Source organism: Microcebus murinus, chromosome 18 (assembly GCF_040939455.1).
Source record: "Microcebus murinus isolate Inina chromosome 18, M.murinus_Inina_mat1.0, whole genome shotgun sequence".
Lineage (NCBI taxonomy): Eukaryota > Metazoa > Chordata > Mammalia > Primates > Cheirogaleidae > Microcebus > Microcebus murinus.
The window spans coordinates 1911950-1938559 of NC_134121.1; the positions used below are offsets into that span (position 1 = coordinate 1911950).

The following is a 26610-nucleotide window of genomic DNA, read 5'->3' on the forward strand; positions in this document are numbered from 1 at the left end:
GAAGCCAGCCTCACCGCGCTTCCCCGCGATAGCGCTGACCCGACTGAGGTGAGGGACGGGGCGGGGCGGGGTGGGGTGGAGGGCTGTCCACACACACACACACACACACACACACACACACACACACACACACACGATGCGCCTGCACGGCTGGACCTGCCAAGGTGGAAACCATCCAGCCCCCCTCCTCTCCTCACCTCGCCTCCTTCACCTACCCGCCCCCACCCCCAGCGCGCCGCTGCTGACTGCGCACGCGCGCGCGGCGTGCTCACCCTTTGACCCCAGCCAGGGGCCGCCCTCCCGCACAACCCCTTTCAGCTGCGCCCCCCGCCCTGTGGGTGGGCGGGCTGCCGCCTATTCCCCAGGGCCAGGGCTGGGGCACAGCGCATGGGGGAGGGGAGCGAGTGTAGGGGCGTGTCTCGGGATGTGTCCCATGGCTGCGGTGGGGCGGCGTGGTTTGGGGGGCGCTGAAGGAATCAGTCCCCTCCATCTCCCACCTCTGGAAAACCCCCAAGCCCTTGGAGAACTGCCGGCACCGCTACCGTGGTTGCCGGGACCCTGCTCTGTGTCCTCCTGTGGCCCAGTCCAAGGGGCCTGGGCCTGGCCCGGGGCTGGATTGGACCCCAACCACCCTCGGGTGTGGACTCGCTAAAAGCCGGCGATTAGATATTGGATTCGAGCTTCCTTGAGGTCATTTCACTAATGAATGCACCGAAAAGAGTTTCCTAATCCATCTGTGAGGGTGGCAACTGAAAGAGAATTTTAAAGCTGACAGAATAGGCGAGGAAAGGCACAGGAGATTTCCAAACCCAGTAAGGAAGCCTTTCCCGAAATGGAAGAAAGAAACGAGCAAACAGAGACACCGGTAGCCCGCCCGGATCAGAGTCTGCTCCTTACAGAAAGTACCCTGACCAGGTTCACCCGTGGGTGGGTGGCGAGCCAGTGGCATTCAGAAGAGCGAGGCCCGCAGTCTGTGCAGAAGACACCTGCACTCGGGTGTGTGTGGCGGCACCATTCCCAAGCAGCTCCAAATGGTAATCCAAAGAGAAGCCAGGGAGTTCCCAACGCCCCAGGTGTCCTCAGCCCACGACTGGCTGCAGTGGGAATGCGAAGCCCGGCTCCTTGTCTCAGAGCGGGACAACCAGGGGGTGTGATGTACACCCCGGGGTTCCCAGGAGGATCAGGCTGAGGCTGGGACTTGGCCTGAAAATGTCCCCTCGCATGGGCACCCCCTTCCGCTTCCGGCTCCTCTACTCCTGGTGCCCCTCCATCCAGGGGCCAGAGTTTAAGAAGTCACCCGCAGGAGAATCCTGGTCCCAAAGGAGCCTTCGGGGGGACCCGTGCTGAGAGAGGTTGTGGGCATGGCCCGCTGGGGCTCTGCCCGACCCAGGGCTGGGAGATGCAACCTCCCAGCTCCGGGTCCCTGCAGGAAGCCTTGGCAAGAACAGGGCCAGTCCTCCAAAGGCCCAGGTGTGGGGAGCCCAGGCCAGGCAGCCTGTGGAAGAAGCCACATGCCGTGCCACCCCGGGAACACGACTGCAGGTCGCGGCCCCTCCCACCTCCTCCCCGACATGGCGCAGGGCTCAGAGACACCTCGGACGCTGCTACCAAAATCCACAGGGCATCGGTTGCTCCTCCGAAGCCCCCGAGCAGACCGCGTTGTCCAGCCAGCCCCTGGGCCTCCCTGGGGTGCCCAGCACAAAAGTGCAGACAACCACCGGACTCGCAATATCAGTTGGAGGATGTTTCTGCCACTCTAAGGACCCGCAGGCCAGCTGGGCCTTCAGGCAGGACAGAGAGCCCCGGAATCCGACGTGGAGAGCTGCGTGGACGTCCCCATCAGGAGGCGGTCCCCACCTCCGCGGCTCTCCCCTTGCGGGGAGCGGCAGCCCCAGGGCCTCAGGGAAGACACCAGGCTGGGCCCCCGCGGCACAGCGGGGCACGACCCCGGCAGGCAGGCGACTTAGCGATGCCTGTGCCAGACTGCTGCGGCCGCCCTGCTGCCGGGTTCCTGGAGGGCTTCCTGGAATCAGCGTCCACACCAAGCCCCTGGAAGGCCCAGGCGACGGAGGAGCCGTCAGGCAGGGGCCGAGGACGGTGACAGGCCGGGCGGGAAGGAGCCGGTCAGGCAGGGGCCCAGGACAGCGACGGGCCTGGCCGGGGAGGAGCGAGTCAGGCAGTGGCCCAGGTGGTGGGCCGGGCGGGGAGGAGCCTGTCAGGCAGGGGCAGAGGACGGTGACGGTGACGGTGACCTGACGTGGGCCGGGGCGGGAAGGAGCCGGTCAGGCAGGGGCAGGGGCCGAGGACAGTGACGGGCCTGGCGGGGCAGGAGCGCGTCAGGCAGGGGCAGAGGAGTTGGGCTGGGTAAGGGGTAGGGTGACAGTTAGGGCACAATTCACAATCGCAAAGATGTGGAAGCGACCCGAGTGCCCATCCATCCAGGAGTGCATTAATAACATGTGGCGCGTGGACACCACGGAGTGCTGTTCGGCTGTGAGGAGCAGCGGTGAGAGGGCGCCTCTCCTCTTCTCCTGGCCAGAGCTGGGACCCGTCCCAGTAGGCCAGGTATCCCAAGCATGGACACACGAGCACCACGTGCGCGCGCTCACCGGCAAATTGGTACGAACGGATGGACACCTAAGTGGACACAGAGGAATCACTGTCATCGGGTGGGTGTCGGGCGGGCGGGCGTGGGGAGGGGGTGGGCATACACATCCATTAGGGAGGGGGGTGCGCACCAACTGGGGGATGGGCGCACTTGAAGCTCTGCCCCGAGGGGGGAGGCGGGGAAAGAGCAATGCACCCGACCTGAACATTGGTACCCCCACAATCCGCTGGGAGAAAATGAGAAATAAATAAGGAAACAGGGGGGAGGGGGGCACGGGCAACACATGTCACCTCAATACTTGTACTCCCATCATCTGCTTGAAAAGAGAGAGAGAAGAAAATGCAATAATAGAGATAAGAGACACTTTCTAAGAAAATGAATCCGAAAAGAAAAGTAAAAGGAGGCCTGTCCATCAGGTCTGGGTGTGAGTCCGGAGCCCCCAGCCTCCAGTGCCACCACCAGAGATTCCTACGTGTAGCCCATAGAACCCCAAAAGCAACGGGACGAGTTCTGGTGACATGCTCGCTCAAAATGACATCCTGGAATCCTTCCGGAGCTCCCTCCCCTCTCAGACTCCAGCGTGTCGGTTCCCACAGACCAGACCTTTGGTCTGAGACCTGACAGTCCAGATGCCACGCATGCTGCCGCGTGGCGGCGGTGTCGCGGCTTGGGACAAGAAGGAGGCCCCACGGTGCGGGCTGGGGCGGCAGGCACCGCGGCGGGCGCTGAGGGTGGGGGTGATCCGCCGGACCGCCGTCCCGCCGCGCTCCCAGCAAGGGGACAGAGCAACAGGCAAAAAAAAAAAAAAAAAGCCTACGGCACCCGGGATGCCCAGGCGGTCTCCCATCCAAGTACTAGCCAGGCCCGACGCTGCTTAGCTTCGGAGATCAGACGAGACGGGGCGCGTTCGGGGTGGTGTGACCGTAGACGGCGGAGGGCGCCCCTGCCCCGCTCAAGAAGCCAGCCTCACCGCGCTTCCCCGCGATAGCGCTGACCCGACTGAGGTGAGGGACGGGGCGGGGCGGGGTGGGGTGGAGGGCTGTCCACACACACACACACACACACACACACACACACACACACACACACACACGATGCGCCTGCACGGCTGGACCTGCCAAGGTGGAAACCATCCAGCCCCCCTCCTCTCCTCACCTCGCCTCCTTCACCTACCCGCCCCCACCCCCAGCGCGCCGCTGCTGACTGCGCACGCGCGCGCGGCGCGCTCACCCTTTGACCCCAGCCAGGGGCCGCCCTCCCGCACAACCCCTTTCAGCTGCGCCCCCCGCCCTGTGGGTGGGCGGGCTGCCGCCTATTCCCCAGGGCCAGGGCTGGGGCACAGCGCATGGGGGAGGGGAGCGAGTGTAGGGGCGTGTCTCGGGATGTGTCCCATGGCTGCGGTGGGGCGGCGTGGTTTGGGGGGCGCTGAAGGAATCAGTCCCCTCCATCTCCCACCTCTGGAAAACCCCCAAGCCCTTGGAGAACTGCCGGCACCGCTACCGTGGTTGCCGGGACCCTGCTCTGTGTCCTCCTGTGGCCCAGTCCAAGGGGCCTGGGCCTGGCCCGGGGCTGGATTGGACCCCAACCACCCTCGGGTGTGGACTCGCTAAAAGCCGGCGATTAGATATTGGATTCGAGCTTCCTTGAGGTCATTTCACTAATGAATGCACCGAAAAGAGTTTCCTAATCCATCTGTGAGGGTGGCAACTGAAAGAGAATTTTAAAGCTGACAGAATAGGCGAGGAAAGGCACAGGAGATTTCCAAACCCAGTAAGGAAGCCTTTCCCGAAATGGAAGAAAGAAACGAGCAAACAGAGACACCGGTAGCCCGCCCGGATCAGAGTCTGCTCCTTACAGAAAGTACCCTGACCAGGTTCACCCGTGGGTGGGTGGCGAGCCAGTGGCATTCAGAAGAGCGAGGCCCGCAGTCTGTGCAGAAGACACCTGCACTCGGGTGTGTGTGGCGGCACCATTCCCAAGCAGCTCCAAATGGTAATCCAAAGAGAAGCCAGGGAGTTCCCAACGCCCCAGGTGTCCTCAGCCCACGACTGGCTGCAGTGGGAATGCGAAGCCCGGCTCCTTGTCTCAGAGCGGGACAACCAGGGGGTGTGATGTACACCCCGGGGTTCCCAGGAGGATCAGGCTGAGGCTGGGACTTGGCCTGAAAATGTCCCCTCGCATGGGCACCCCCTTCCGCTTCCGGCTCCTCTACTCCTGGTGCCCCTCCATCCAGGGGCCAGACTTTAAGAAGTCACCCGCAGGAGAATCCTGGTCCCAAAGGAGCCTTCGGGGGGACCCGTGCTGAGAGAGGTTGTGGGCATGGCCCGCTGGGGCTCTGCCCGACCCAGGGCTGGGAGATGCAACCTCCCAGCTCCGGGTCCCTGCAGGAAGCCTTGGCAAGAACAGGGCCAGTCCTCCAAAGGCCCAGGTGTGGGGAGCCCAGGCCAGGCAGCCTGTGGAAGAAGCCACATGCCGTGCCACCCCGGGAACACGACTGCAGGTCGCGGCCCCTCCCACCTCCTCCCCGACATGGCGCAGGGCTCAGAGACACCTCGGACGCTGCTACCAAAATCCACAGGGCATCGGTTGCTCCTCCGAAGCCCCCGAGCAGACCGCGTTGTCCAGCCAGCCCCTGGGCCTCCCTGGGGTGCCCAGCACAAAAGTGCAGACAACCACCGGACTCGCAATATCAGTTGGAGGATGTTTCTGCCACTCTAAGGACCCGCAGGCCAGCTGGGCCTTCAGGCAGGACAGAGAGCCCCGGAATCCGACGTGGAGAGCTGCGTGGACGTCCCCATCAGGAGGCGGTCCCCACCTCCGCGGCTCTCCCCTTGCGGGGAGCGGCAGCCCCAGGGCCTCAGGGAAGACACCAGGCTGGGCCCCCGCGGCACAGCGGGGCACGACCCCGGCAGGCAGGCGACTTAGCGATGCCTGTGCCAGACTGCTGCGGCCGCCCTGCTGCCGGGTTCCTGGAGGGCTTCCTGGAATCAGCGTCCACACCAAGCCCCTGGAAGGCCCAGGCGACGGAGGAGCCGGTCAGGCAGGGGCCGAGGACGGTGACAGGCCGGGCGGGAAGGAGCCGGTCAGGCAGGGGCCCAGGACAGCGACGGGCCTGGCCGGGGAGGAGCGAGTCAGGCAGTGGCCCAGGTGGTGGGCCGGGCGGGGAGGAGCCTGTCAGGCAGGGGCAGAGGACGGTGACGGTGACGGTGACCTGACGTGGGCCGGGGCGGGAAGGAGCCGGTCAGGCAGGGGCAGGGGCCGAGGACAGTGACGGGCCTGGCGGGGCAGGAGCGCGTCAGGCAGGGGCAGAGGAGTTGGGCTGGGTAAGGGGTAGGGTGACAGTTAGGGCACAATTCACAATCGCAAAGATGTGGAAGCGACCCGAGTGCCCATCCATCCAGGAGTGCATTAATAACATGTGGCGCGTGGACACCACGGAGTGCTGTTCGGCTGTGAGGAGCAGCGGTGAGAGGGCGCCTCTCCTCTTCTCCTGGCCAGAGCTGGGACCCGTCCCAGTAGGCCAGGTATCCCAAGCATGGACACACGAGCACCACGTGCGCGCGCTCACCGGCAAATTGGTACGAACGGATGGACACCTAAGTGGACACAGAGGAATCACTGTCATCGGGTGGGTGTCGGGCGGGCGGGCGTGGGGAGGGGGTGGGCATACACATCCATTAGGGAGGGGGGGTGCGCACCAACTGGGGGATGGGCGCACTTGAAGCTCTGCCCCGAGGGGGGAGGCGGGGAAAGAGCAATGCACCCGACCTGAACATTGGTACCCCCACAATCCGCTGGGAGAAAATGAGAAATAAATAAGGAAACAGGGGGGAGGGGGGCACGGGCAACACATGTCACCTCAATACTTGTACTCCCATCATCTGCTTGAAAAGAGAGAGAGAAGAAAATGCAATAATAGAGATAAGAGACACTTTCTAAGAAAATGAATCCGAAAAGAAAAGTAAAAGGAGGCCTGTCCATCAGGTCTGGGTGTGAGTCCGGAGCCCCCAGCCTCCAGTGCCACCACCAGAGATTCCTACGTGTAGCCCATAGAACCCCAAAAGCAACGGGACGAGTTCTGGTGACATGCTCGCTCAAAATGACATCCTGGAATCCTTCCGGAGCTCCCTCCCCTCTCAGACTCCAGCGTGTCGGTTCCCACAGACCAGACCTTTGGTCTGAGACCTGACAGTCCAGATGCCACGCATGCTGCCGCGTGGCGGCGGTGTCGCGGCTTGGGACAAGAAGGAGGCCCCACGGTGCGGGCTGGGGCGGCAGGCACCGCGGCGGGCGCTGAGGGTGGGGGTGATCCGCCGGACCGCCGTCCCGCCGCGCTCCCAGCAAGGGGACAGAGCAACAGGCAAAAAAAAAAAAAAAAAGCCTACGGCACCCGGGATTCCCAGGCGGTCTCCCATCCAAGTACTAGCCAGGCCCGACGCTGCTTAGCTTCGGAGATCAGACGAGACGGGGCGCGTTCGGGGTGGTGTGACCGTAGACGGCGGAGGGCGCCCCTGCCCCGCTCAAGAAGCCAGCCTCACCGCGCTTCCCCGCGATAGCGCTGACCCGACTGAGGTGAGGGACGGGGCGGGGCGGGGTGGGGTGGAGGGCTGTCCACACACACACACACACACACACACACACACACACACACACACACACACGATGCGCCTGCACGGCTGGACCTGCCAAGGTGGAAACCATCCAGCCCCCCTCCTCTCCTCACCTCGCCTCCTTCACCTACCCGCCCCCACCCCCAGCGCGCCGCTGCTGACTGCGCACGCGCGCGCGGCGTGCTCACCCTTTGACCCCAGCCAGGGGCCGCCCTCCCGCACAACCCCTTTCAGCTGCGCCCCCCGCCCTGTGGGTGGGCGGGCTGCCGCCTATTCCCCAGGGCCAGGGCTGGGGCACAGCGCATGGGGGAGGGGAGCGAGTGTAGGGGCGTGTCTCGGGATGTGTCCCATGGCTGCGGTGGGGCGGCGTGGTTTGGGGGGCGCTGAAGGAATCAGTCCCCTCCATCTCCCACCTCTGGAAAACCCCCAAGCCCTTGGAGAACTGCCGGCACCGCTACCGTGGTTGCCGGGACCCTGCTCTGTGTCCTCCTGTGGCCCAGTCCAAGGGGCCTGGGCCTGGCCCGGGGCTGGATTGGACCCCAACCACCCTCGGGTGTGGACTCGCTAAAAGCCGGCGATTAGATATTGGATTCGAGCTTCCTTGAGGTCATTTCACTAATGAATGCACCGAAAAGAGTTTCCTAATCCATCTGTGAGGGTGGCAACTGAAAGAGAATTTTAAAGCTGACAGAATAGGCGAGGAAAGGCACAGGAGATTTCCAAACCCAGTAAGGAAGCCTTTCCCGAAATGGAAGAAAGAAACGAGCAAACAGAGACACCGGTAGCCCGCCCGGATCAGAGTCTGCTCCTTACAGAAAGTACCCTGACCAGGTTCACCCGTGGGTGGGTGGCGAGCCAGTGGCATTCAGAAGAGCGAGGCCCGCAGTCTGTGCAGAAGACACCTGCACTCGGGTGTGTGTGGCGGCACCATTCCCAAGCAGCTCCAAATGGTAATCCAAAGAGAAGCCAGGGAGTTCCCAACGCCCCAGGTGTCCTCAGCCCACGACTGGCTGCAGTGGGAATGCGAAGCCCGGCTCCTTGTCTCAGAGCGGGACAACCAGGGGGTGTGATGTACACCCCGGGGTTCCCAGGAGGATCAGGCTGAGGCTGGGACTTGGCCTGAAAATGTCCCCTCGCATGGGCACCCCCTTCCGCTTCCGGCTCCTCTACTCCTGGTGCCCCTCCATCCAGGGGCCAGAGTTTAAGAAGTCACCCGCAGGAGAATCCTGGTCCCAAAGGAGCCTTCGGGGGGACCCGTGCTGAGAGAGGTTGTGGGCATGGCCCGCTGGGGCTCTGCCCGACCCAGGGCTGGGAGATGCAACCTCCCAGCTCCGGGTCCCTGCAGGAAGCCTTGGCAAGAACAGGGCCAGTCCTCCAAAGGCCCAGGTGTGGGGAGCCCAGGCCAGGCAGCCTGTGGAAGAAGCCACATGCCGTGCCACCCCGGGAACACGACTGCAGGTCGCGGCCCCTCCCACCTCCTCCCCGACATGGCGCAGGGCTCAGAGACACCTCGGACGCTGCTACCAAAATCCACAGGGCATCGGTTGCTCCTCCGAAGCCCCCGAGCAGACCGCGTTGTCCAGCCAGCCCCTGGGCCTCCCTGGGGTGCCCAGCACAAAAGTGCAGACAACCACCGGACTCGCAATATCAGTTGGAGGATGTTTCTGCCACTCTAAGGACCCGCAGGCCAGCTGGGCCTTCAGGCAGGACAGAGAGCCCCGGAATCCGACGTGGAGAGCTGCGTGGACGTCCCCATCAGGAGGCGGTCCCCACCTCCGCGGCTCTCCCCTTGCGGGGAGCGGCAGCCCCAGGGCCTCAGGGAAGACACCAGGCTGGGCCCCCGCGGCACAGCGGGGCACGACCCCGGCAGGCAGGCGACTTAGCGATGCCTGTGCCAGACTGCTGCGGCCGCCCTGCTGCCGGGTTCCTGGAGGGCTTCCTGGAATCAGCGTCCACACCAAGCCCCTGGAAGGCCCAGGCGACGGAGGAGCCGTCAGGCAGGGGCCGAGGACGGTGACAGGCCGGGCGGGAAGGAGCCGGTCAGGCAGGGGCCCAGGACAGCGACGGGCCTGGCCGGGGAGGAGCGAGTCAGGCAGTGGCCCAGGTGGTGGGCCGGGCGGGGAGGAGCCTGTCAGGCAGGGGCAGAGGACGGTGACGGTGACGGTGACCTGACGTGGGCCGGGGCGGGAAGGAGCCGGTCAGGCAGGGGCAGGGGCCGAGGACAGTGACGGGCCTGGCGGGGCAGGAGCGCGTCAGGCAGGGGCAGAGGAGTTGGGCTGGGTAAGGGGTAGGGTGACAGTTAGGGCACAATTCACAATCGCAAAGATGTGGAAGCGACCCGAGTGCCCATCCATCCAGGAGTGCATTAATAACATGTGGCGCGTGGACACCACGGAGTGCTGTTCGGCTGTGAGGAGCAGCGGTGAGAGGGCGCCTCTCCTCTTCTCCTGGCCAGAGCTGGGACCCGTCCCAGTAGGCCAGGTATCCCAAGCATGGACACACGAGCACCACGTGCGCGCGCTCACCGGCAAATTGGTACGAACGGATGGACACCTAAGTGGACACAGAGGAATCACTGTCATCGGGTGGGTGTCGGGCGGGCGGGCGTGGGGAGGGGGTGGGCATACACATCCATTAGGGAGGGGGGGTGCGCACCAACTGGGGGATGGGCGCACTTGAAGCTCTGCCCCGAGGGGGGAGGCGGGGAAAGAGCAATGCACCCGACCTGAACATTGGTACCCCCACAATCCGCTGGGAGAAAATGAGAAATAAATAAGGAAACAGGGGGGAGGGGGGCACGGGCAACACATGTCACCTCAATACTTGTACTCCCATCATCTGCTTGAAAAGAGAGAGAGAAGAAAATGCAATAATAGAGATAAGAGACACTTTCTAAGAAAATGAATCCGAAAAGAAAAGTAAAAGGAGGCCTGTCCATCAGGTCTGGGTGTGAGTCCGGAGCCCCCAGCCTCCAGTGCCACCACCAGAGATTCCTACGTGTAGCCCATAGAACCCCAAAAGCAACGGGACGAGTTCTGGTGACATGCTCGCTCAAAATGACATCCTGGAATCCTTCCGGAGCTCCCTCCCCTCTCAGACTCCAGCGTGTCGGTTCCCACAGACCAGACCTTTGGTCTGAGACCTGACAGTCCAGATGCCACGCATGCTGCCGCGTGGCGGCGGTGTCGCGGCTTGGGACAAGAAGGAGGCCCCACGGTGCGGGCTGGGGCGGCAGGCACCGCGGCGGGCGCTGAGGGTGGGGGTGATCCGCCGGACCGCCGTCCCGCCGCGCTCCCAGCAAGGGGACAGAGCAACAGGCAAAAAAAAAAAAAAAAAGCCTACGGCACCCGGGATGCCCAGGCGGTCTCCCATCCAAGTACTAGCCAGGCCCGACGCTGCTTAGCTTCGGAGATCAGACGAGACGGGGCGCGTTCGGGGTGGTGTGACCGTAGACGGCGGAGGGCGCCCCTGCCCCGCTCAAGAAGCCAGCCTCACCGCGCTTCCCCGCGATAGCGCTGACCCGACTGAGGTGAGGGACGGGGCGGGGCGGGGTGGGGTGGAGGGCTGTCCACACACACACACACACACACACACACACACACACACACACACACACGATGCGCCTGCACGGCTGGACCTGCCAAGGTGGAAACCATCCAGCCCCCCTCCTCTCCTCACCTCGCCTCCTTCACCTACCCGCCCCCACCCCCAGCGCGCCGCTGCTGACTGCGCACGCGCGCGCGGCGCGCTCACCCTTTGACCCCAGCCAGGGGCCGCCCTCCCGCACAACCCCTTTCAGCTGCGCCCCCCGCCCTGTGGGTGGGCGGGCTGCCGCCTATTCCCCAGGGCCAGGGCTGGGGCACAGCGCATGGGGGAGGGGAGCGAGTGTAGGGGCGTGTCTCGGGATGTGTCCCATGGCTGCGGTGGGGCGGCGTGGTTTGGGGGGCGCTGAAGGAATCAGTCCCCTCCATCTCCCACCTCTGGAAAACCCCCAAGCCCTTGGAGAACTGCCGGCACCGCTACCGTGGTTGCCGGGACCCTGCTCTGTGTCCTCCTGTGGCCCAGTCCAAGGGGCCTGGGCCTGGCCCGGGGCTGGATTGGACCCCAACCACCCTCGGGTGTGGACTCGCTAAAAGCCGGCGATTAGATATTGGATTCGAGCTTCCTTGAGGTCATTTCACTAATGAATGCACCGAAAAGAGTTTCCTAATCCATCTGTGAGGGTGGCAACTGAAAGAGAATTTTAAAGCTGACAGAATAGGCGAGGAAAGGCACAGGAGATTTCCAAACCCAGTAAGGAAGCCTTTCCCGAAATGGAAGAAAGAAACGAGCAAACAGAGACACCGGTAGCCCGCCCGGATCAGAGTCTGCTCCTTACAGAAAGTACCCTGACCAGGTTCACCCGTGGGTGGGTGGCGAGCCAGTGGCATTCAGAAGAGCGAGGCCCGCAGTCTGTGCAGAAGACACCTGCACTCGGGTGTGTGTGGCGGCACCATTCCCAAGCAGCTCCAAATGGTAATCCAAAGAGAAGCCAGGGAGTTCCCAACGCCCCAGGTGTCCTCAGCCCACGACTGGCTGCAGTGGGAATGCGAAGCCCGGCTCCTTGTCTCAGAGCGGGACAACCAGGGGGTGTGATGTACACCCCGGGGTTCCCAGGAGGATCAGGCTGAGGCTGGGACTTGGCCTGAAAATGTCCCCTCGCATGGGCACCCCCTTCCGCTTCCGGCTCCTCTACTCCTGGTGCCCCTCCATCCAGGGGCCAGAGTTTAAGAAGTCACCCGCAGGAGAATCCTGGTCCCAAAGGAGCCTTCGGGGGGACCCGTGCTGAGAGAGGTTGTGGGCATGGCCCGCTGGGGCTCTGCCCGACCCAGGGCTGGGAGATGCAACCTCCCAGCTCCGGGTCCCTGCAGGAAGCCTTGGCAAGAACAGGGCCAGTCCTCCAAAGGCCCAGGTGTGGGGAGCCCAGGCCAGGCAGCCTGTGGAAGAAGCCACATGCCGTGCCACCCCGGGAACACGACTGCAGGTCGCGGCCCCTCCCACCTCCTCCCCGACATGGCGCAGGGCTCAGAGACACCTCGGACGCTGCTACCAAAATCCACAGGGCATCGGTTGCTCCTCCGAAGCCCCCGAGCAGACCGCGTTGTCCAGCCAGCCCCTGGGCCTCCCTGGGGTGCCCAGCACAAAAGTGCAGACAACCACCGGACTCGCAATATCAGTTGGAGGATGTTTCTGCCACTCTAAGGACCCGCAGGCCAGCTGGGCCTTCAGGCAGGACAGAGAGCCCCGGAATCCGACGTGGAGAGCTGCGTGGACGTCCCCATCAGGAGGCGGTCCCCACCTCCGCGGCTCTCCCCTTGCGGGGAGCGGCAGCCCCAGGGCCTCAGGGAAGACACCAGGCTGGGCCCCCGCGGCACAGCGGGGCACGACCCCGGCAGGCAGGTGACTTAGCGATGCCTGTGCCAGACTGCTGCGGCCGCCCTGCTGCCGGGTTCCTGGAGGGCTTCCTGGAATCAGCGTCCACACCAAGCCCCTGGAAGGCCCAGGCGACGGAGGAGCCGGTCAGGCAGGGGCCGAGGACGGTGACAGGCCGGGCGGGAAGGAGCCGGTCAGGCAGGGGCCCAGGACAGCGACGGGCCTGGCCGGGGAGGAGCGAGTCAGGCAGTGGCCCAGGTGGTGGGCCGGGCGGGGAGGAGCCTGTCAGGCAGGGGCAGAGGACGGTGACGGTGACGGTGACCTGACGTGGGCCGGGGCGGGAAGGAGCCGGTCAGGCAGGGGCAGGGGCCGAGGACAGTGACGGGCCTGGCGGGGCAGGAGCGCGTCAGGCAGGGGCAGAGGAGTTGGGCTGGGTAAGGGGTAGGGTGACAGTTAGGGCACAATTCACAATCGCAAAGATGTGGAAGCGACCCGAGTGCCCATCCATCCAGGAGTGCATTAATAACATGTGGCGCGTGGACACCACGGAGTGCTGTTCGGCTGTGAGGAGCAGCGGTGAGAGGGCGCCTCTCCTCTTCTCCTGGCCAGAGCTGGGACCCGTCCCAGTAGGCCAGGTATCCCAAGCATGGACACACGAGCACCACGTGCGCGCGCTCACCGGCAAATTGGTACGAACGGATGGACACCTAAGTGGACACAGAGGAATCACTGTCATCGGGTGGGTGTCGGGCGGGCGGGCGTGGGGAGGGGGTGGGCATACACATCCATTAGGGAGGGGGGGTGCGCACCAACTGGGGGATGGGCGCACTTGAAGCTCTGCCCCGAGGGGGGAGGCGGGGAAAGAGCAATGCACCCGACCTGAACATTGGTACCCCCACAATCCGCTGGGAGAAAATGAGAAATAAATAAGGAAACAGGGGGGAGGGGGGCACGGGCAACACATGTCACCTCAATACTTGTACTCCCATCATCTGCTTGAAAAGAGAGAGAGAAGAAAATGCAATAATAGAGATAAGAGACACTTTCTAAGAAAATGAATCCGAAAAGAAAAGTAAAAGGAGGCCTGTCCATCAGGTCTGGGTGTGAGTCCGGAGCCCCCAGCCTCCAGTGCCACCACCAGAGATTCCTACGTGTAGCCCATAGAACCCCAAAAGCAACGGGACGAGTTCTGGTGACATGCTCGCTCAAAATGACATCCTGGAATCCTTCCGGAGCTCCCTCCCCTCTCAGACTCCAGCGTGTCGGTTCCCACAGACCAGACCTTTGGTCTGAGACCTGACAGTCCAGATGCCACGCATGCTGCCGCGTGGCGGCGGTGTCGCGGCTTGGGACAAGAAGGAGGCCCCACGGTGCGGGCTGGGGCGGCAGGCACCGCGGCGGGCGCTGAGGGTGGGGGTGATCCGCCGGACCGCCGTCCCGCCGCGCTCCCAGCAAGGGGACAGAGCAACAGGCAAAAAAAAAAAAAAAAAGCCTACGGCACCCGGGATGCCCAGGCGGTCTCCCATCCAAGTACTAGCCAGGCCCGACGCTGCTTAGCTTCGGAGATCAGACGAGACGGGGCGCGTTCGGGGTGGTGTGACCGTAGACGGCGGAGGGCGCCCCTGCCCCGCTCAAGAAGCCAGCCTCACCGCGCTTCCCCGCGATAGCGCTGACCCGACTGAGGTGAGGGACGGGGCGGGGCGGGGTGGGGTGGAGGGCTGTCCACACACACACACACACACACACACACACACACACACACACACACACACGATGCGCCTGCACGGCTGGACCTGCCAAGGTGGAAACCATCCAGCCCCCCTCCTCTCCTCACCTCGCCTCCTTCACCTACCCGCCCCCACCCCCAGCGCGCCGCTGCTGACTGCGCACGCGCGCGCGGCGCGCTCACCCTTTGACCCCAGCCAGGGGCCGCCCTCCCGCACAACCCCTTTCAGCTGCGCCCCCCGCCCTGTGGGTGGGCGGGCTGCCGCCTATTCCCCAGGGCCAGGGCTGGGGCACAGCGCATGGGGGAGGGGAGCGAGTGTAGGGGCGTGTCTCGGGATGTGTCCCATGGCTGCGGTGGGGCGGCGTGGTTTGGGGGGCGCTGAAGGAATCAGTCCCCTCCATCTCCCACCTCTGGAAAACCCCCAAGCCCTTGGAGAACTGCCGGCACCGCTACCGTGGTTGCCGGGACCCTGCTCTGTGTCCTCCTGTGGCCCAGTCCAAGGGGCCTGGGCCTGGCCCGGGGCTGGATTGGACCCCAACCACCCTCGGGTGTGGACTCGCTAAAAGCCGGCGATTAGATATTGGATTCGAGCTTCCTTGAGGTCATTTCACTAATGAATGCACCGAAAAGAGTTTCCTAATCCATCTGTGAGGGTGGCAACTGAAAGAGAATTTTAAAGCTGACAGAATAGGCGAGGAAAGGCACAGGAGATTTCCAAACCCAGTAAGGAAGCCTTTCCCGAAATGGAAGAAAGAAACGAGCAAACAGAGACACCGGTAGCCCGCCCGGATCAGAGTCTGCTCCTTACAGAAAGTACCCTGACCAGGTTCACCCGTGGGTGGGTGGCGAGCCAGTGGCATTCAGAAGAGCGAGGCCCGCAGTCTGTGCAGAAGACACCTGCACTCGGGTGTGTGTGGCGGCACCATTCCCAAGCAGCTCCAAATGGTAATCCAAAGAGAAGCCAGGGAGTTCCCAACGCCCCAGGTGTCCTCAGCCCACGACTGGCTGCAGTGGGAATGCGAAGCCCGGCTCCTTGTCTCAGAGCGGGACAACCAGGGGGTGTGATGTACACCCCGGGGTTCCCAGGAGGATCAGGCTGAGGCTGGGACTTGGCCTGAAAATGTCCCCTCGCATGGGCACCCCCTTCCGCTTCCGGCTCCTCTACTCCTGGTGCCCCTCCATCCAGGGGCCAGAGTTTAAGAAGTCACCCGCAGGAGAATCCTGGTCCCAAAGGAGCCTTCGGGGGGACCCGTGCTGAGAGAGGTTGTGGGCATGGCCCGCTGGGGCTCTGCCCGACCCAGGGCTGGGAGATGCAACCTCCCAGCTCCGGGTCCCTGCAGGAAGCCTTGGCAAGAACAGGGCCAGTCCTCCAAAGGCCCAGGTGTGGGGAGCCCAGGCCAGGCAGCCTGTGGAAGAAGCCACATGCCGTGCCACCCCGGGAACACGACTGCAGGTCGCGGCCCCTCCCACCTCCTCCCCGACATGGCGCAGGGCTCAGAGACACCTCGGACGCTGCTACCAAAATCCACAGGGCATCGGTTGCTCCTCCGAAGCCCCCGAGCAGACCGCGTTGTCCAGCCAGCCCCTGGGCCTCCCTGGGGTGCCCAGCACAAAAGTGCAGACAACCACCGGACTCGCAATATCAGTTGGAGGATGTTTCTGCCACTCTAAGGACCCGCAGGCCAGCTGGGCCTTCAGGCAGGACAGAGAGCCCCGGAATCCGACGTGGAGAGCTGCGTGGACGTCCCCATCAGGAGGCGGTCCCCACCTCCGCGGCTCTCCCCTTGCGGGGAGCGGCAGCCCCAGGGCCTCAGGGAAGACACCAGGCTGGGCCCCCGCGGCACAGCGGGGCACGACCCCGGCAGGCAGGCGACTTAGCGATGCCTGTGCCAGACTGCTGCGGCCGCCCTGCTGCCGGGTTCCTGGAGGGCTTCCTGGAATCAGCGTCCACACCAAGCCCCTGGAAGGCCCAGGCGACGGAGGAGCCGGTCAGGCAGGGGCCGAGGACGGTGACAGGCCGGGCGGGAAGGAGCCGGTCAGGCAGGGGCCCAGGACAGCGACGGGCCTGGCCGGGGAGGAGCGAGTCAGGCAGTGGCCCAGGTGGTGGGCCGGGCGGGGAGGAGCCTGTCAGGCAGGGGCAGAGGACGGTGACGGTGACGGTGACCTGACGTGGGCCGGGGCGGGAAGGAGCCGGTCAGGCAGGGGCAGGGGCCGAGGACAGTGACGGGCCTGGCGGGGCAGGAGCGCGTCAGGCAGGGGCAGAGGAGTTGGGCTGGGTAAGGGGTAGGGTGACAGTTAGGGCACAATTCACAATCGCAAAGATGTGGAAGCGACCCGAGTGCCCATCCATCCAGGAGTGCATTAATAACATGTGGCGCGTGGACACCACGGAGTGCTGTTCGGCTGTGAGGAGCAGCGGTGAGAGGGCGCCTCTCCTCTTCTCCTGGCCAGAGCTGGGACCCGTCCCAGTAGGCCAGGTATCCCAAGCATGGACACACGAGCACCACGTGCGCGCGCTCACCGGCAAATTGGTACGAACGGATGGACACCTAAGTGGACACAGAGGAATCACTGTCATCGGGTGGGTGTCGGGCGGGCGGGCGTGGGGAGGGGGTGGGCATACACATCCATTAGGGAGGGGGGGTGCGCACCAACTGGGGGATGGGCGCACTTGAAGCTCTGCCCCGAGGGGGGAGGCGGGGAAAGAGCAATGCACCCGACCTGAACATTGGTACCCCCACAATCCGCTGGGAGAAAATGAGAAATAAATAAGGAAACAGGGGGGAGGGGGGCACGGGCAACACATGTCACCTCAATACTTGTACTCCCATCATCTGCTTGAAAAGAGAGAGAGAAGAAAATGCAATAATAGAGATAAGAGACACTTTCTAAGAAAATGAATCCGAAAAGAAAAGTAAAAGGAGGCCTGTCCAGCAGGTCTGGGTGTGAGTCCGGAGCCCCCAGCCTCCAGTGCCACCACCAGAGATTCCTACGTGTAGCCCATAGAACCCCAAAAGCAACGGGACGAGTTCTGGTGACATGCTCGCTCAAAATGACATCCTGGAATCCTTCCGGAGCTCCCTCCCCTCTCAGACTCCAGCGTGTCGGTTCCCACAGACCAGACCTTTGGTCTGAGACCTGACAGTCCAGATGCCACGCATGCTGCCGCGTGGCGGCGGTGTCGCGGCTTGGGACAAGAAGGAGGCCCCACGGTGCGGGCTGGGGCGGCAGGCACCGCGGCGGGCGCTGAGGGTGGGGGTGATCCGCCGGACCGCCGTCCCGCCGCGCTCCCAGCAAGGGGACAGAGCAACAGGCAAAAAAAAAAAAAAAAAGCCTACGGCACCCGGGATGCCCAGGCGGTCTCCCATCCAAGTACTAGCCAGGCCCGACGCTGCTTAGCTTCGGAGATCAGACGAGACGGGGCGCGTTCGGGGTGGTGTGACCGTAGACGGCGGAGGGCGCCCCTGCCCCGCTCAAGAAGCCAGCCTCACCGCGCTTCCCCGCGATAGCGCTGACCCGACTGAGGTGAGGGACGGGGCGGGGCGGGGTGGGGTGGAGGGCTGTCCACACACACACACACACACACACACACACACACACACACACACACACACGATGCGCCTGCACGGCTGGACCTGCCAAGGTGGAAACCATCCAGCCCCCCTCCTCTCCTCACCTCGCCTCCTTCACCTACCCGCCCCCACCCCCAGCGCGCCGCTGCTGACTGCGCACGCGCGCGCGGCGCGCTCACCCTTTGACCCCAGCCAGGGGCCGCCCTCCCGCACAACCCCTTTCAGCTGCGCCCCCCGCCCTGTGGGTGGGCGGGCTGCCGCCTATTCCCCAGGGCCAGGGCTGGGGCACAGCGCATGGGGGAGGGGAGCGAGTGTAGGGGCGTGTCTCGGGATGTGTCCCATGGCTGCGGTGGGGCGGCGTGGTTTGGGGGGCGCTGAAGGAATCAGTCCCCTCCATCTCCCACCTCTGGAAAACCCCCAAGCCCTTGGAGAACTGCCGGCACCGCTACCGTGGTTGCCGGGACCCTGCTCTGTGTCCTCCTGTGGCCCAGTCCAAGGGGCCTGGGCCTGGCCCGGGGCTGGATTGGACCCCAACCACCCTCGGGTGTGGACTCGCTAAAAGCCGGCGATTAGATATTGGATTCGAGCTTCCTTGAGGTCATTTCACTAATGAATGCACCGAAAAGAGTTTCCTAATCCATCTGTGAGGGTGGCAACTGAAAGAGAATTTTAAAGCTGACAGAATAGGCGAGGAAAGGCACAGGAGATTTCCAAACCCAGTAAGGAAGCCTTTCCCGAAATGGAAGAAAGAAACGAGCAAACAGAGACACCGGTAGCCCGCCCGGATCAGAGTCTGCTCCTTACAGAAAGTACCCTGACCAGGTTCACCCGTGGGTGGGTGGCGAGCCAGTGGCATTCAGAAGAGCGAGGCCCGCAGTCTGTGCAGAAGACACCTGCACTCGGGTGTGTGTGGCGGCACCATTCCCAAGCAGCTCCAAATGGTAATCCAAAGAGAAGCCAGGGAGTTCCCAACGCCCCAGGTGTCCTCAGCCCACGACTGGCTGCAGTGGGAATGCGAAGCCCGGCTCCTTGTCTCAGAGCGGGACAACCAGGGGGTGTGATGTACACCCCGGGGTTCCCAGGAGGATCAGGCTGAGGCTGGGACTTGGCCTGAAAATGTCCCCTCGCATGGGCACCCCCTTCCGCTTCCGGCTCCTCTACTCCTGGTGCCCCTCCATCCAGGGGCCAGACTTTAAGAAGTCACCCGCAGGAGAATCCTGGTCCCAAAGGAGCCTTCGGGGGGACCCGTGCTGAGAGAGGTTGTGGGCATGGCCCGCTGGGGCTCTGCCCGACCCAGGGCTGGGAGATGCAACCTCCCAGCTCCGGGTCCCTGCAGGAAGCCTTGGCAAGAACAGGGCCAGTCCTCCAAAGGCCCAGGTGTGGGGAGCCCAGGCCAGGCAGCCTGTGGAAGAAGCCACATGCCGTGCCACCCCGGGAACACGACTGCAGGTCGCGGCCCCTCCCACCTCCTCCCCGACATGGCGCAGGGCTCAGAGACACCTCGGACGCTGCTACCAAAATCCACAGGGCATCGGTTGCTCCTCCGAAGCCCCCGAGCAGACCGCGTTGTCCAGCCAGCCCCTGGGCCTCCCTGGGGTGCCCAGCACAAAAGTGCAGACAACCACCGGACTCGCAATATCAGTTGGAGGATGTTTCTGCCACTCTAAGGACCCGCAGGCCAGCTGGGCCTTCAGGCAGGACAGAGAGCCCCGGAATCCGACGTGGAGAGCTGCGTGGACGTCCCCATCAGGAGGCGGTCCCCACCTCCGCGGCTCTCCCCTTGCGGGGAGCGGCAGCCCCAGGGCCTCAGGGAAGACACCAGGCTGGGCCCCCGCGGCACAGCGGGGCACGACCCCGGCAGGCAGGCGACTTAGCGATGCCTGTGCCAGACTGCTGCGGCCGCCCTGCTGCCGGGTTCCTGGAGGGCTTCCTGGAATCAGCGTCCACACCAAGCCCCTGGAAGGCCCAGGCGACGGAGGAGCCGGTCAGGCAGGGGCCGAGGACGGTGACAGGCCGGGCGGGAAGGAGCCGGTCAGGCAGGGGCCCAGGACAGCGACGGGCCTGGCCGGGGAGGAGCGAGTCAGGCAGTGGCCCAGGTGGTGGGCCGGGCGGGGAGGAGCCTGTCAGGCAGGGGCAGAGGACGGTGACGGTGACGGTGACCTGACGTGGGCCGGGGCGGGAAGGAGCCGGTCAGGCAGGGGCAGGGGCCGAGGACAGTGACGGGCCTGGCGGGGCAGGAGCGCGTCAGGCAGGGGCAGAGGAGTTGGGCTGGGTAAGGGGTAGGGTGACAGTTAGGGCACAATTCACAATCGCAAAGATGTGGAAGCGACCCGAGTGCCCATCCATCCAGGAGTGCATTAATAACATGTGGCGCGTGGACACCACGGAGTGCTGTTCGGCTGTGAGGAGCAGCGGTGAGAGGGCGCCTCTCCTCTTCTCCTGGCCAGAGCTGGGACCCGTCCCAGTAGGCCAGGTATCCCAAGCATGGACACACGAGCACCACGTGCGCGCGCTCACCGGCAAATTGGTACGAACGGATGGACACCTAAGTGGACACAGAGGAATCACTGTCATCGGGTGGGTGTCGGGCGGGCGGGCGTGGGGAGGGGGTGGGCATACACATCCATTAGGGAGGGGGGGTGCGCACCAACTGGGGGATGGGCGCACTTGAAGCTCTGCCCCGAGGGGGGAGGCGGGGAAAGAGCAATGCACCCGACCTGAACATTGGTACCCCCACAATCCGCTGGGAGAAAATGAGAAATAAATAAGGAAACAGGGGGGAGGGGGGCACGGGCAACACATGTCACCTCAATACTTGTACTCCCATCATCTGCTTGAAAAGAGAGAGAGAAGAAAATGCAATAATAGAGATAAGAGACACTTTCTAAGAAAATGAATCCGAAAAGAAAAGTAAAAGGAGGCCTGTCCAGCAGGTCTGGGTGTGAGTCCGGAGCCCCCAGCCTCCAGTGCCACCACCAGAGATTCCTACGTGTAGCCCATAGAACCCCAAAAGCAACGGGACGAGTTCTGGTGACATGCTCGCTCAAAATGACATCCTGGAATCCTTCCGGAGCTCCCTCCCCTCTCAGACTCCAGCGTGTCGGTTCCCACAGACCAGACCTTTGGTCTGAGACCTGACAGTCCAGATGCCACGCATGCTGCCGCGTGGCGGCGGTGTCGCGGCTTGGGACAAGAAGGAGGCCCCACGGTGCGGGCTGGGGCGGCAGGCACCGCGGCGGGCGCTGAGGGTGGGGGTGATCCGCCGGACCGCCGTCCCGCCGCGCTCCCAGCAAGGGGACAGAGCAACAGGCAAAAAAAAAAAAAAAAAAGCCTACGGCACCCGGGATGCCCAGGCGGTCTCCCATCCAAGTACTAGCCAGGCCCGACGCTGCTTAGCTTCGGAGATCAGACGAGACGGGGCGCGTTCGGGGTGGTGTGACCGTAGACGGCGGAGGGCGCCCCTGCCCCGCTCAAGAAGCCAGCCTCACCGCGCTTCCCCGCGATAGCGCTGACCCGACTGAGGTGAGGGACGGGGCGGGGCGGGGTGGGGTGGAGGGCTGTCCACACACACACACACACACACACACACACACACACACACACACACACACACGATGCGCCTGCACGGCTGGACCTGCCAAGGTGGAAACCATCCAGCCCCCCTCCTCTCCTCACCTCGCCTCCTTCACCTACCCGCCCCCACCCCCAGCGCGCCGCTGCTGACTGCGCACGCGCGCGCGGCGCGCTCACCCTTTGACCCCAGCCAGGGGCCGCCCTCCCGCACAACCCCTTTCAGCTGCGCCCCCCGCCCTGTGGGTGGGCGGGCTGCCGCCTATTCCCCAGGGCCAGGGCTGGGGCACAGCGCATGGGGGAGGGGAGCGAGTGTAGGGGCGTGTCTCGGGATGTGTCCCATGGCTGCGGTGGGGCGGCGTGGTTTGGGGGGCGCTGAAGGAATCAGTCCCCTCCATCTCCCACCTCTGGAAAACCCCCAAGCCCTTGGAGAACTGCCGGCACCGCTACCGTGGTTGCCGGGACCCTGCTCTGTGTCCTCCTGTGGCCCAGTCCAAGGGGCCTGGGCCTGGCCCGGGGCTGGATTGGACCCCAACCACCCTCGGGTGTGGACTCGCTAAAAGCCGGCGATTAGATATTGGATTCGAGCTTCCTTGAGGTCATTTCACTAATGAATGCACCGAAAAGAGTTTCCTAATCCATCTGTGAGGGTGGCAACTGAAAGAGAATTTTAAAGCTGACAGAATAGGCGAGGAAAGGCACAGGAGATTTCCAAACCCAGTAAGGAAGCCTTTCCCGAAATGGAAGAAAGAAACGAGCAAACAGAGACACCGGTAGCCCGCCCGGATCAGAGTCTGCTCCTTACAGAAAGTACCCTGACCAGGTTCACCCGTGGGTGGGTGGCGAGCCAGTGGCATTCAGAAGAGCGAGGCCCGCAGTCTGTGCAGAAGACACCTGCACTCGGGTGTGTGTGGCGGCACCATTCCCAAGCAGCTCCAAATGGTAATCCAAAGAGAAGCCAGGGAGTTCCCAACGCCCCAGGTGTCCTCAGCCCACGACTGGCTGCAGTGGGAATGCGAAGCCCGGCTCCTTGTCTCAGAGCGGGACAACCAGGGGGTGTGATGTACACCCCGGGGTTCCCAGGAGGATCAGGCTGAGGCTGGGACTTGGCCTGAAAATGTCCCCTCGCATGGGCACCCCCTTCCGCTTCCGGCTCCTCTACTCCTGGTGCCCCTCCATCCAGGGGCCAGAGTTTAAGAAGTCACCCGCAGGAGAATCCTGGTCCCAAAGGAGCCTTCGGGGGGACCCGTGCTGAGAGAGGTTGTGGGCATGGCCCGCTGGGGCTCTGCCCGACCCAGGGCTGGGAGATGCAACCTCCCAGCTCCGGGTCCCTGCAGGAAGCCTTGGCAAGAACAGGGCCAGTCCTCCAAAGGCCCAGGTGTGGGGAGCCCAGGCCAGGCAGCCTGTGGAAGAAGCCACATGCCGTGCCACCCCGGGAACACGACTGCAGGTCGCGGCCCCTCCCACCTCCTCCCCGACATGGCGCAGGGCTCAGAGACACCTCGGACGCTGCTACCAAAATCCACAGGGCATCGGTTGCTCCTCCGAAGCCCCCGAGCAGACCGCGTTGTCCAGCCAGCCCCTGGGCCTCCCTGGGGTGCCCAGCACAAAAGTGCAGACAACCACCGGACTCGCAATATCAGTTGGAGGATGTTTCTGCCACTCTAAGGACCCGCAGGCCAGCTGGGCCTTCAGGCAGGACAGAGAGCCCCGGAATCCGACGTGGAGAGCTGCGTGGACGTCCCCATCAGGAGGCGGTCCCCACCTCCGCGGCTCTCCCCTTGCGGGGAGCGGCAGCCCCAGGGCCTCAGGGAAGACACCAGGCTGGGCCCCCGCGGCACAGCGGGGCACGACCCCGGCAGGCAGGTGACTTAGCGATGCCTGTGCCAGACTGCTGCGGCCGCCCTGCTGCCGGGTTCCTGGAGGGCTTCCTGGAATCAGCGTCCACACCAAGCCCCTGGAAGGCCCAGGCGACGGAGGAGCCGGTCAGGCAGGGGCCGAGGACGGTGACAGGCCGGGCGGGAAGGAGCCGGTCAGGCAGGGGCCCAGGACAGCGACGGGCCTGGCCGGGGAGGAGCGAGTCAGGCAGTGGCCCAGGTGGTGGGCCGGGCGGGGAGGAGCCTGTCAGGCAGGGGCAGAGGACGGTGACGGTGACGGTGACCTGACGTGGGCCGGGGCGGGAAGGAGCCGGTCAGGCAGGGGCAGGGGCCGAGGACAGTGACGGGCCTGGCGGGGCAGGAGCGCGTCAGGCAGGGGCAGAGGAGTTGGGCTGGGTAAGGGGTAGGGTGACAGTTAGGGCACAATTCACAATCGCAAAGATGTGGAAGCGACCCGAGTGCCCATCCATCCAGGAGTGCATTAATAACATGTGGCGCGTGGACACCACGGAGTGCTGTTCGGCTGTGAGGAGCAGCGGTGAGAGGGCGCCTCTCCTCTTCTCCTGGCCAGAGCTGGGACCCGTCCCAGTAGGCCAGGTATCCCAAGCATGGACACACGAGCACCACGTGCGCGCGCTCACCGGCAAATTGGTACGAACGGATGGACACCTAAGTGGACACAGAGGAATCACTGTCATCGGGTGGGTGTCGGGCGGGCGGGCGTGGGGAGGGGGTGGGCATACACATCCATTAGGGAGGGGGGGTGCGCACCAACTGGGGGATGGGCGCACTTGAAGCTCTGCCCCGAGGGGGGAGGCGGGGAAAGAGCAATGCACCCGACCTGAACATTGGTACCCCCACAATCCGCTGGGAGAAAATGAGAAATAAATAAGGAAACAGGGGGGAGGGGGGCACGGGCAACACATGTCACCTCAATACTTGTACTCCCATCATCTGCTTGAAAAGAGAGAGAGAAGAAAATGCAATAATAGAGATAAGAGACACTTTCTAAGAAAATGAATCCGAAAAGAAAAGTAAAAGGAGGCCTGTCCAGCAGGTCTGGGTGTGAGTCCGGAGCCCCCAGCCTCCAGTGCCACCACCAGAGATTCCTACGTGTAGCCCATAGAACCCCAAAAGCAACGGGACGAGTTCTGGTGACATGCTCGCTCAAAATGACATCCTGGAATCCTTCCGGAGCTCCCTCCCCTCTCAGACTCCAGCGTGTCGGTTCCCACAGACCAGACCTTTGGTCTGAGACCTGACAGTCCAGATGCCACGCATGCTGCCGCGTGGCGGCGGTGTCGCGGCTTGGGACAAGAAGGAGGCCCCACGGTGCGGGCTGGGGCGGCAGGCACCGCGGCGGGCGCTGAGGGTGGGGGTGATCCGCCGGACCGCCGTCCCGCCGCGCTCCCAGCAAGGGGACAGAGCAACAGGCAAAAAAAAAAAAAAAAAGCCTACGGCACCCGGGATGCCCAGGCGGTCTCCCATCCAAGTACTAGCCAGGCCCGACGCTGCTTAGCTTCGGAGATCAGACGAGACGGGGCGCGTTCGGGGTGGTGTGACCGTAGACGGCGGAGGGCGCCCCTGCCCCGCTCAAGAAGCCAGCCTCACCGCGCTTCCCCGCGATAGCGCTGACCCGACTGAGGTGAGGGACGGGGCGGGGCGGGGTGGGGTGGAGGGCTGTCCACACACACACACACACACACACACACACACACACACACACACACACGATGCGCCTGCACGGCTGGACCTGCCAAGGTGGAAACCATCCAGCCCCCCTCCTCTCCTCACCTCGCCTCCTTCACCTACCCGCCCCCACCCCCAGCGCGCCGCTGCTGACTGCGCACGCGCGCGCGGCGCGCTCACCCTTTGACCCCAGCCAGGGGCCGCCCTCCCGCACAACCCCTTTCAGCTGCGCCCCCCGCCCTGTGGGTGGGCGGGCTGCCGCCTATTCCCCAGGGCCAGGGCTGGGGCACAGCGCATGGGGGAGGGGAGCGAGTGTAGGGGCGTGTCTCGGGATGTGTCCCATGGCTGCGGTGGGGCGGCGTGGTTTGGGGGGCGCTGAAGGAATCAGTCCCCTCCATCTCCCACCTCTGGAAAACCCCCAAGCCCTTGGAGAACTGCCGGCACCGCTACCGTGGTTGCCGGGACCCTGCTCTGTGTCCTCCTGTGGCCCAGTCCAAGGGGCCTGGGCCTGGCCCGGGGCTGGATTGGACCCCAACCACCCTCGGGTGTGGACTCGCTAAAAGCCGGCGATTAGATATTGGATTCGAGCTTCCTTGAGGTCATTTCACTAATGAATGCACCGAAAAGAGTTTCCTAATCCATCTGTGAGGGTGGCAACTGAAAGAGAATTTTAAAGCTGACAGAATAGGCGAGGAAAGGCACAGGAGATTTCCAAACCCAGTAAGGAAGCCTTTCCCGAAATGGAAGAAAGAAACGAGCAAACAGAGACACCGGTAGCCCGCCCGGATCAGAGTCTGCTCCTTACAGAAAGTACCCTGACCAGGTTCACCCGTGGGTGGGTGGCGAGCCAGTGGCATTCAGAAGAGCGAGGCCCGCAGTCTGTGCAGAAGACACCTGCACTCGGGTGTGTGTGGCGGCACCATTCCCAAGCAGCTCCAAATGGTAATCCAAAGAGAAGCCAGGGAGTTCCCAACGCCCCAGGTGTCCTCAGCCCACGACTGGCTGCAGTGGGAATGCGAAGCCCGGCTCCTTGTCTCAGAGCGGGACAACCAGGGGGTGTGATGTACACCCCGGGGTTCCCAGGAGGATCAGGCTGAGGCTGGGACTTGGCCTGAAAATGTCCCCTCGCATGGGCACCCCCTTCCGCTTCCGGCTCCTCTACTCCTGGTGCCCCTCCATCCAGGGGCCAGAGTTTAAGAAGTCACCCGCAGGAGAATCCTGGTCCCAAAGGAGCCTTCGGGGGGACCCGTGCTGAGAGAGGTTGTGGGCATGGCCCGCTGGGGCTCTGCCCGACCCAGGGCTGGGAGATGCAACCTCCCAGCTCCGGGTCCCTGCAGGAAGCCTTGGCAAGAACAGGGCCAGTCCTCCAAAGGCCCAGGTGTGGGGAGCCCAGGCCAGGCAGCCTGTGGAAGAAGCCACATGCCGTGCCACCCCGGGAACACGACTGCAGGTCGCGGCCCCTCCCACCTCCTCCCCGACATGGCGCAGGGCTCAGAGACACCTCGGACGCTGCTACCAAAATCCACAGGGCATCGGTTGCTCCTCC

General features: G+C 64.0%; 7 pseudogenes; all 7 read right to left on the reverse strand.

The window, feature by feature from the left end:
- Positions 1–3418: 3418 nt before the first annotated feature.
- On the reverse strand, positions 3419–3537 carry LOC142862144 (uncharacterized; annotated as a pseudogene).
- A 3449-nt stretch (positions 3538–6986) lies between these two features.
- Positions 6987–7105, reverse strand: LOC142862125 (uncharacterized; annotated as a pseudogene).
- Positions 7106–10553: 3448 nt separating this feature from the next.
- On the reverse strand, positions 10554–10672 carry LOC142862145 (uncharacterized; annotated as a pseudogene).
- A 3447-nt stretch (positions 10673–14119) lies between these two features.
- LOC142862146 (uncharacterized) lies at positions 14120–14238 on the reverse strand (annotated as a pseudogene).
- A 3449-nt stretch (positions 14239–17687) lies between these two features.
- LOC142862147 (uncharacterized) lies at positions 17688–17806 on the reverse strand (annotated as a pseudogene).
- Positions 17807–21256: 3450 nt separating this feature from the next.
- Positions 21257–21375, reverse strand: LOC142862148 (uncharacterized; annotated as a pseudogene).
- Positions 21376–24826: 3451 nt separating this feature from the next.
- Positions 24827–24945, reverse strand: LOC142862149 (uncharacterized; annotated as a pseudogene).
- Positions 24946–26610: the final 1665 nt, after the last annotated feature.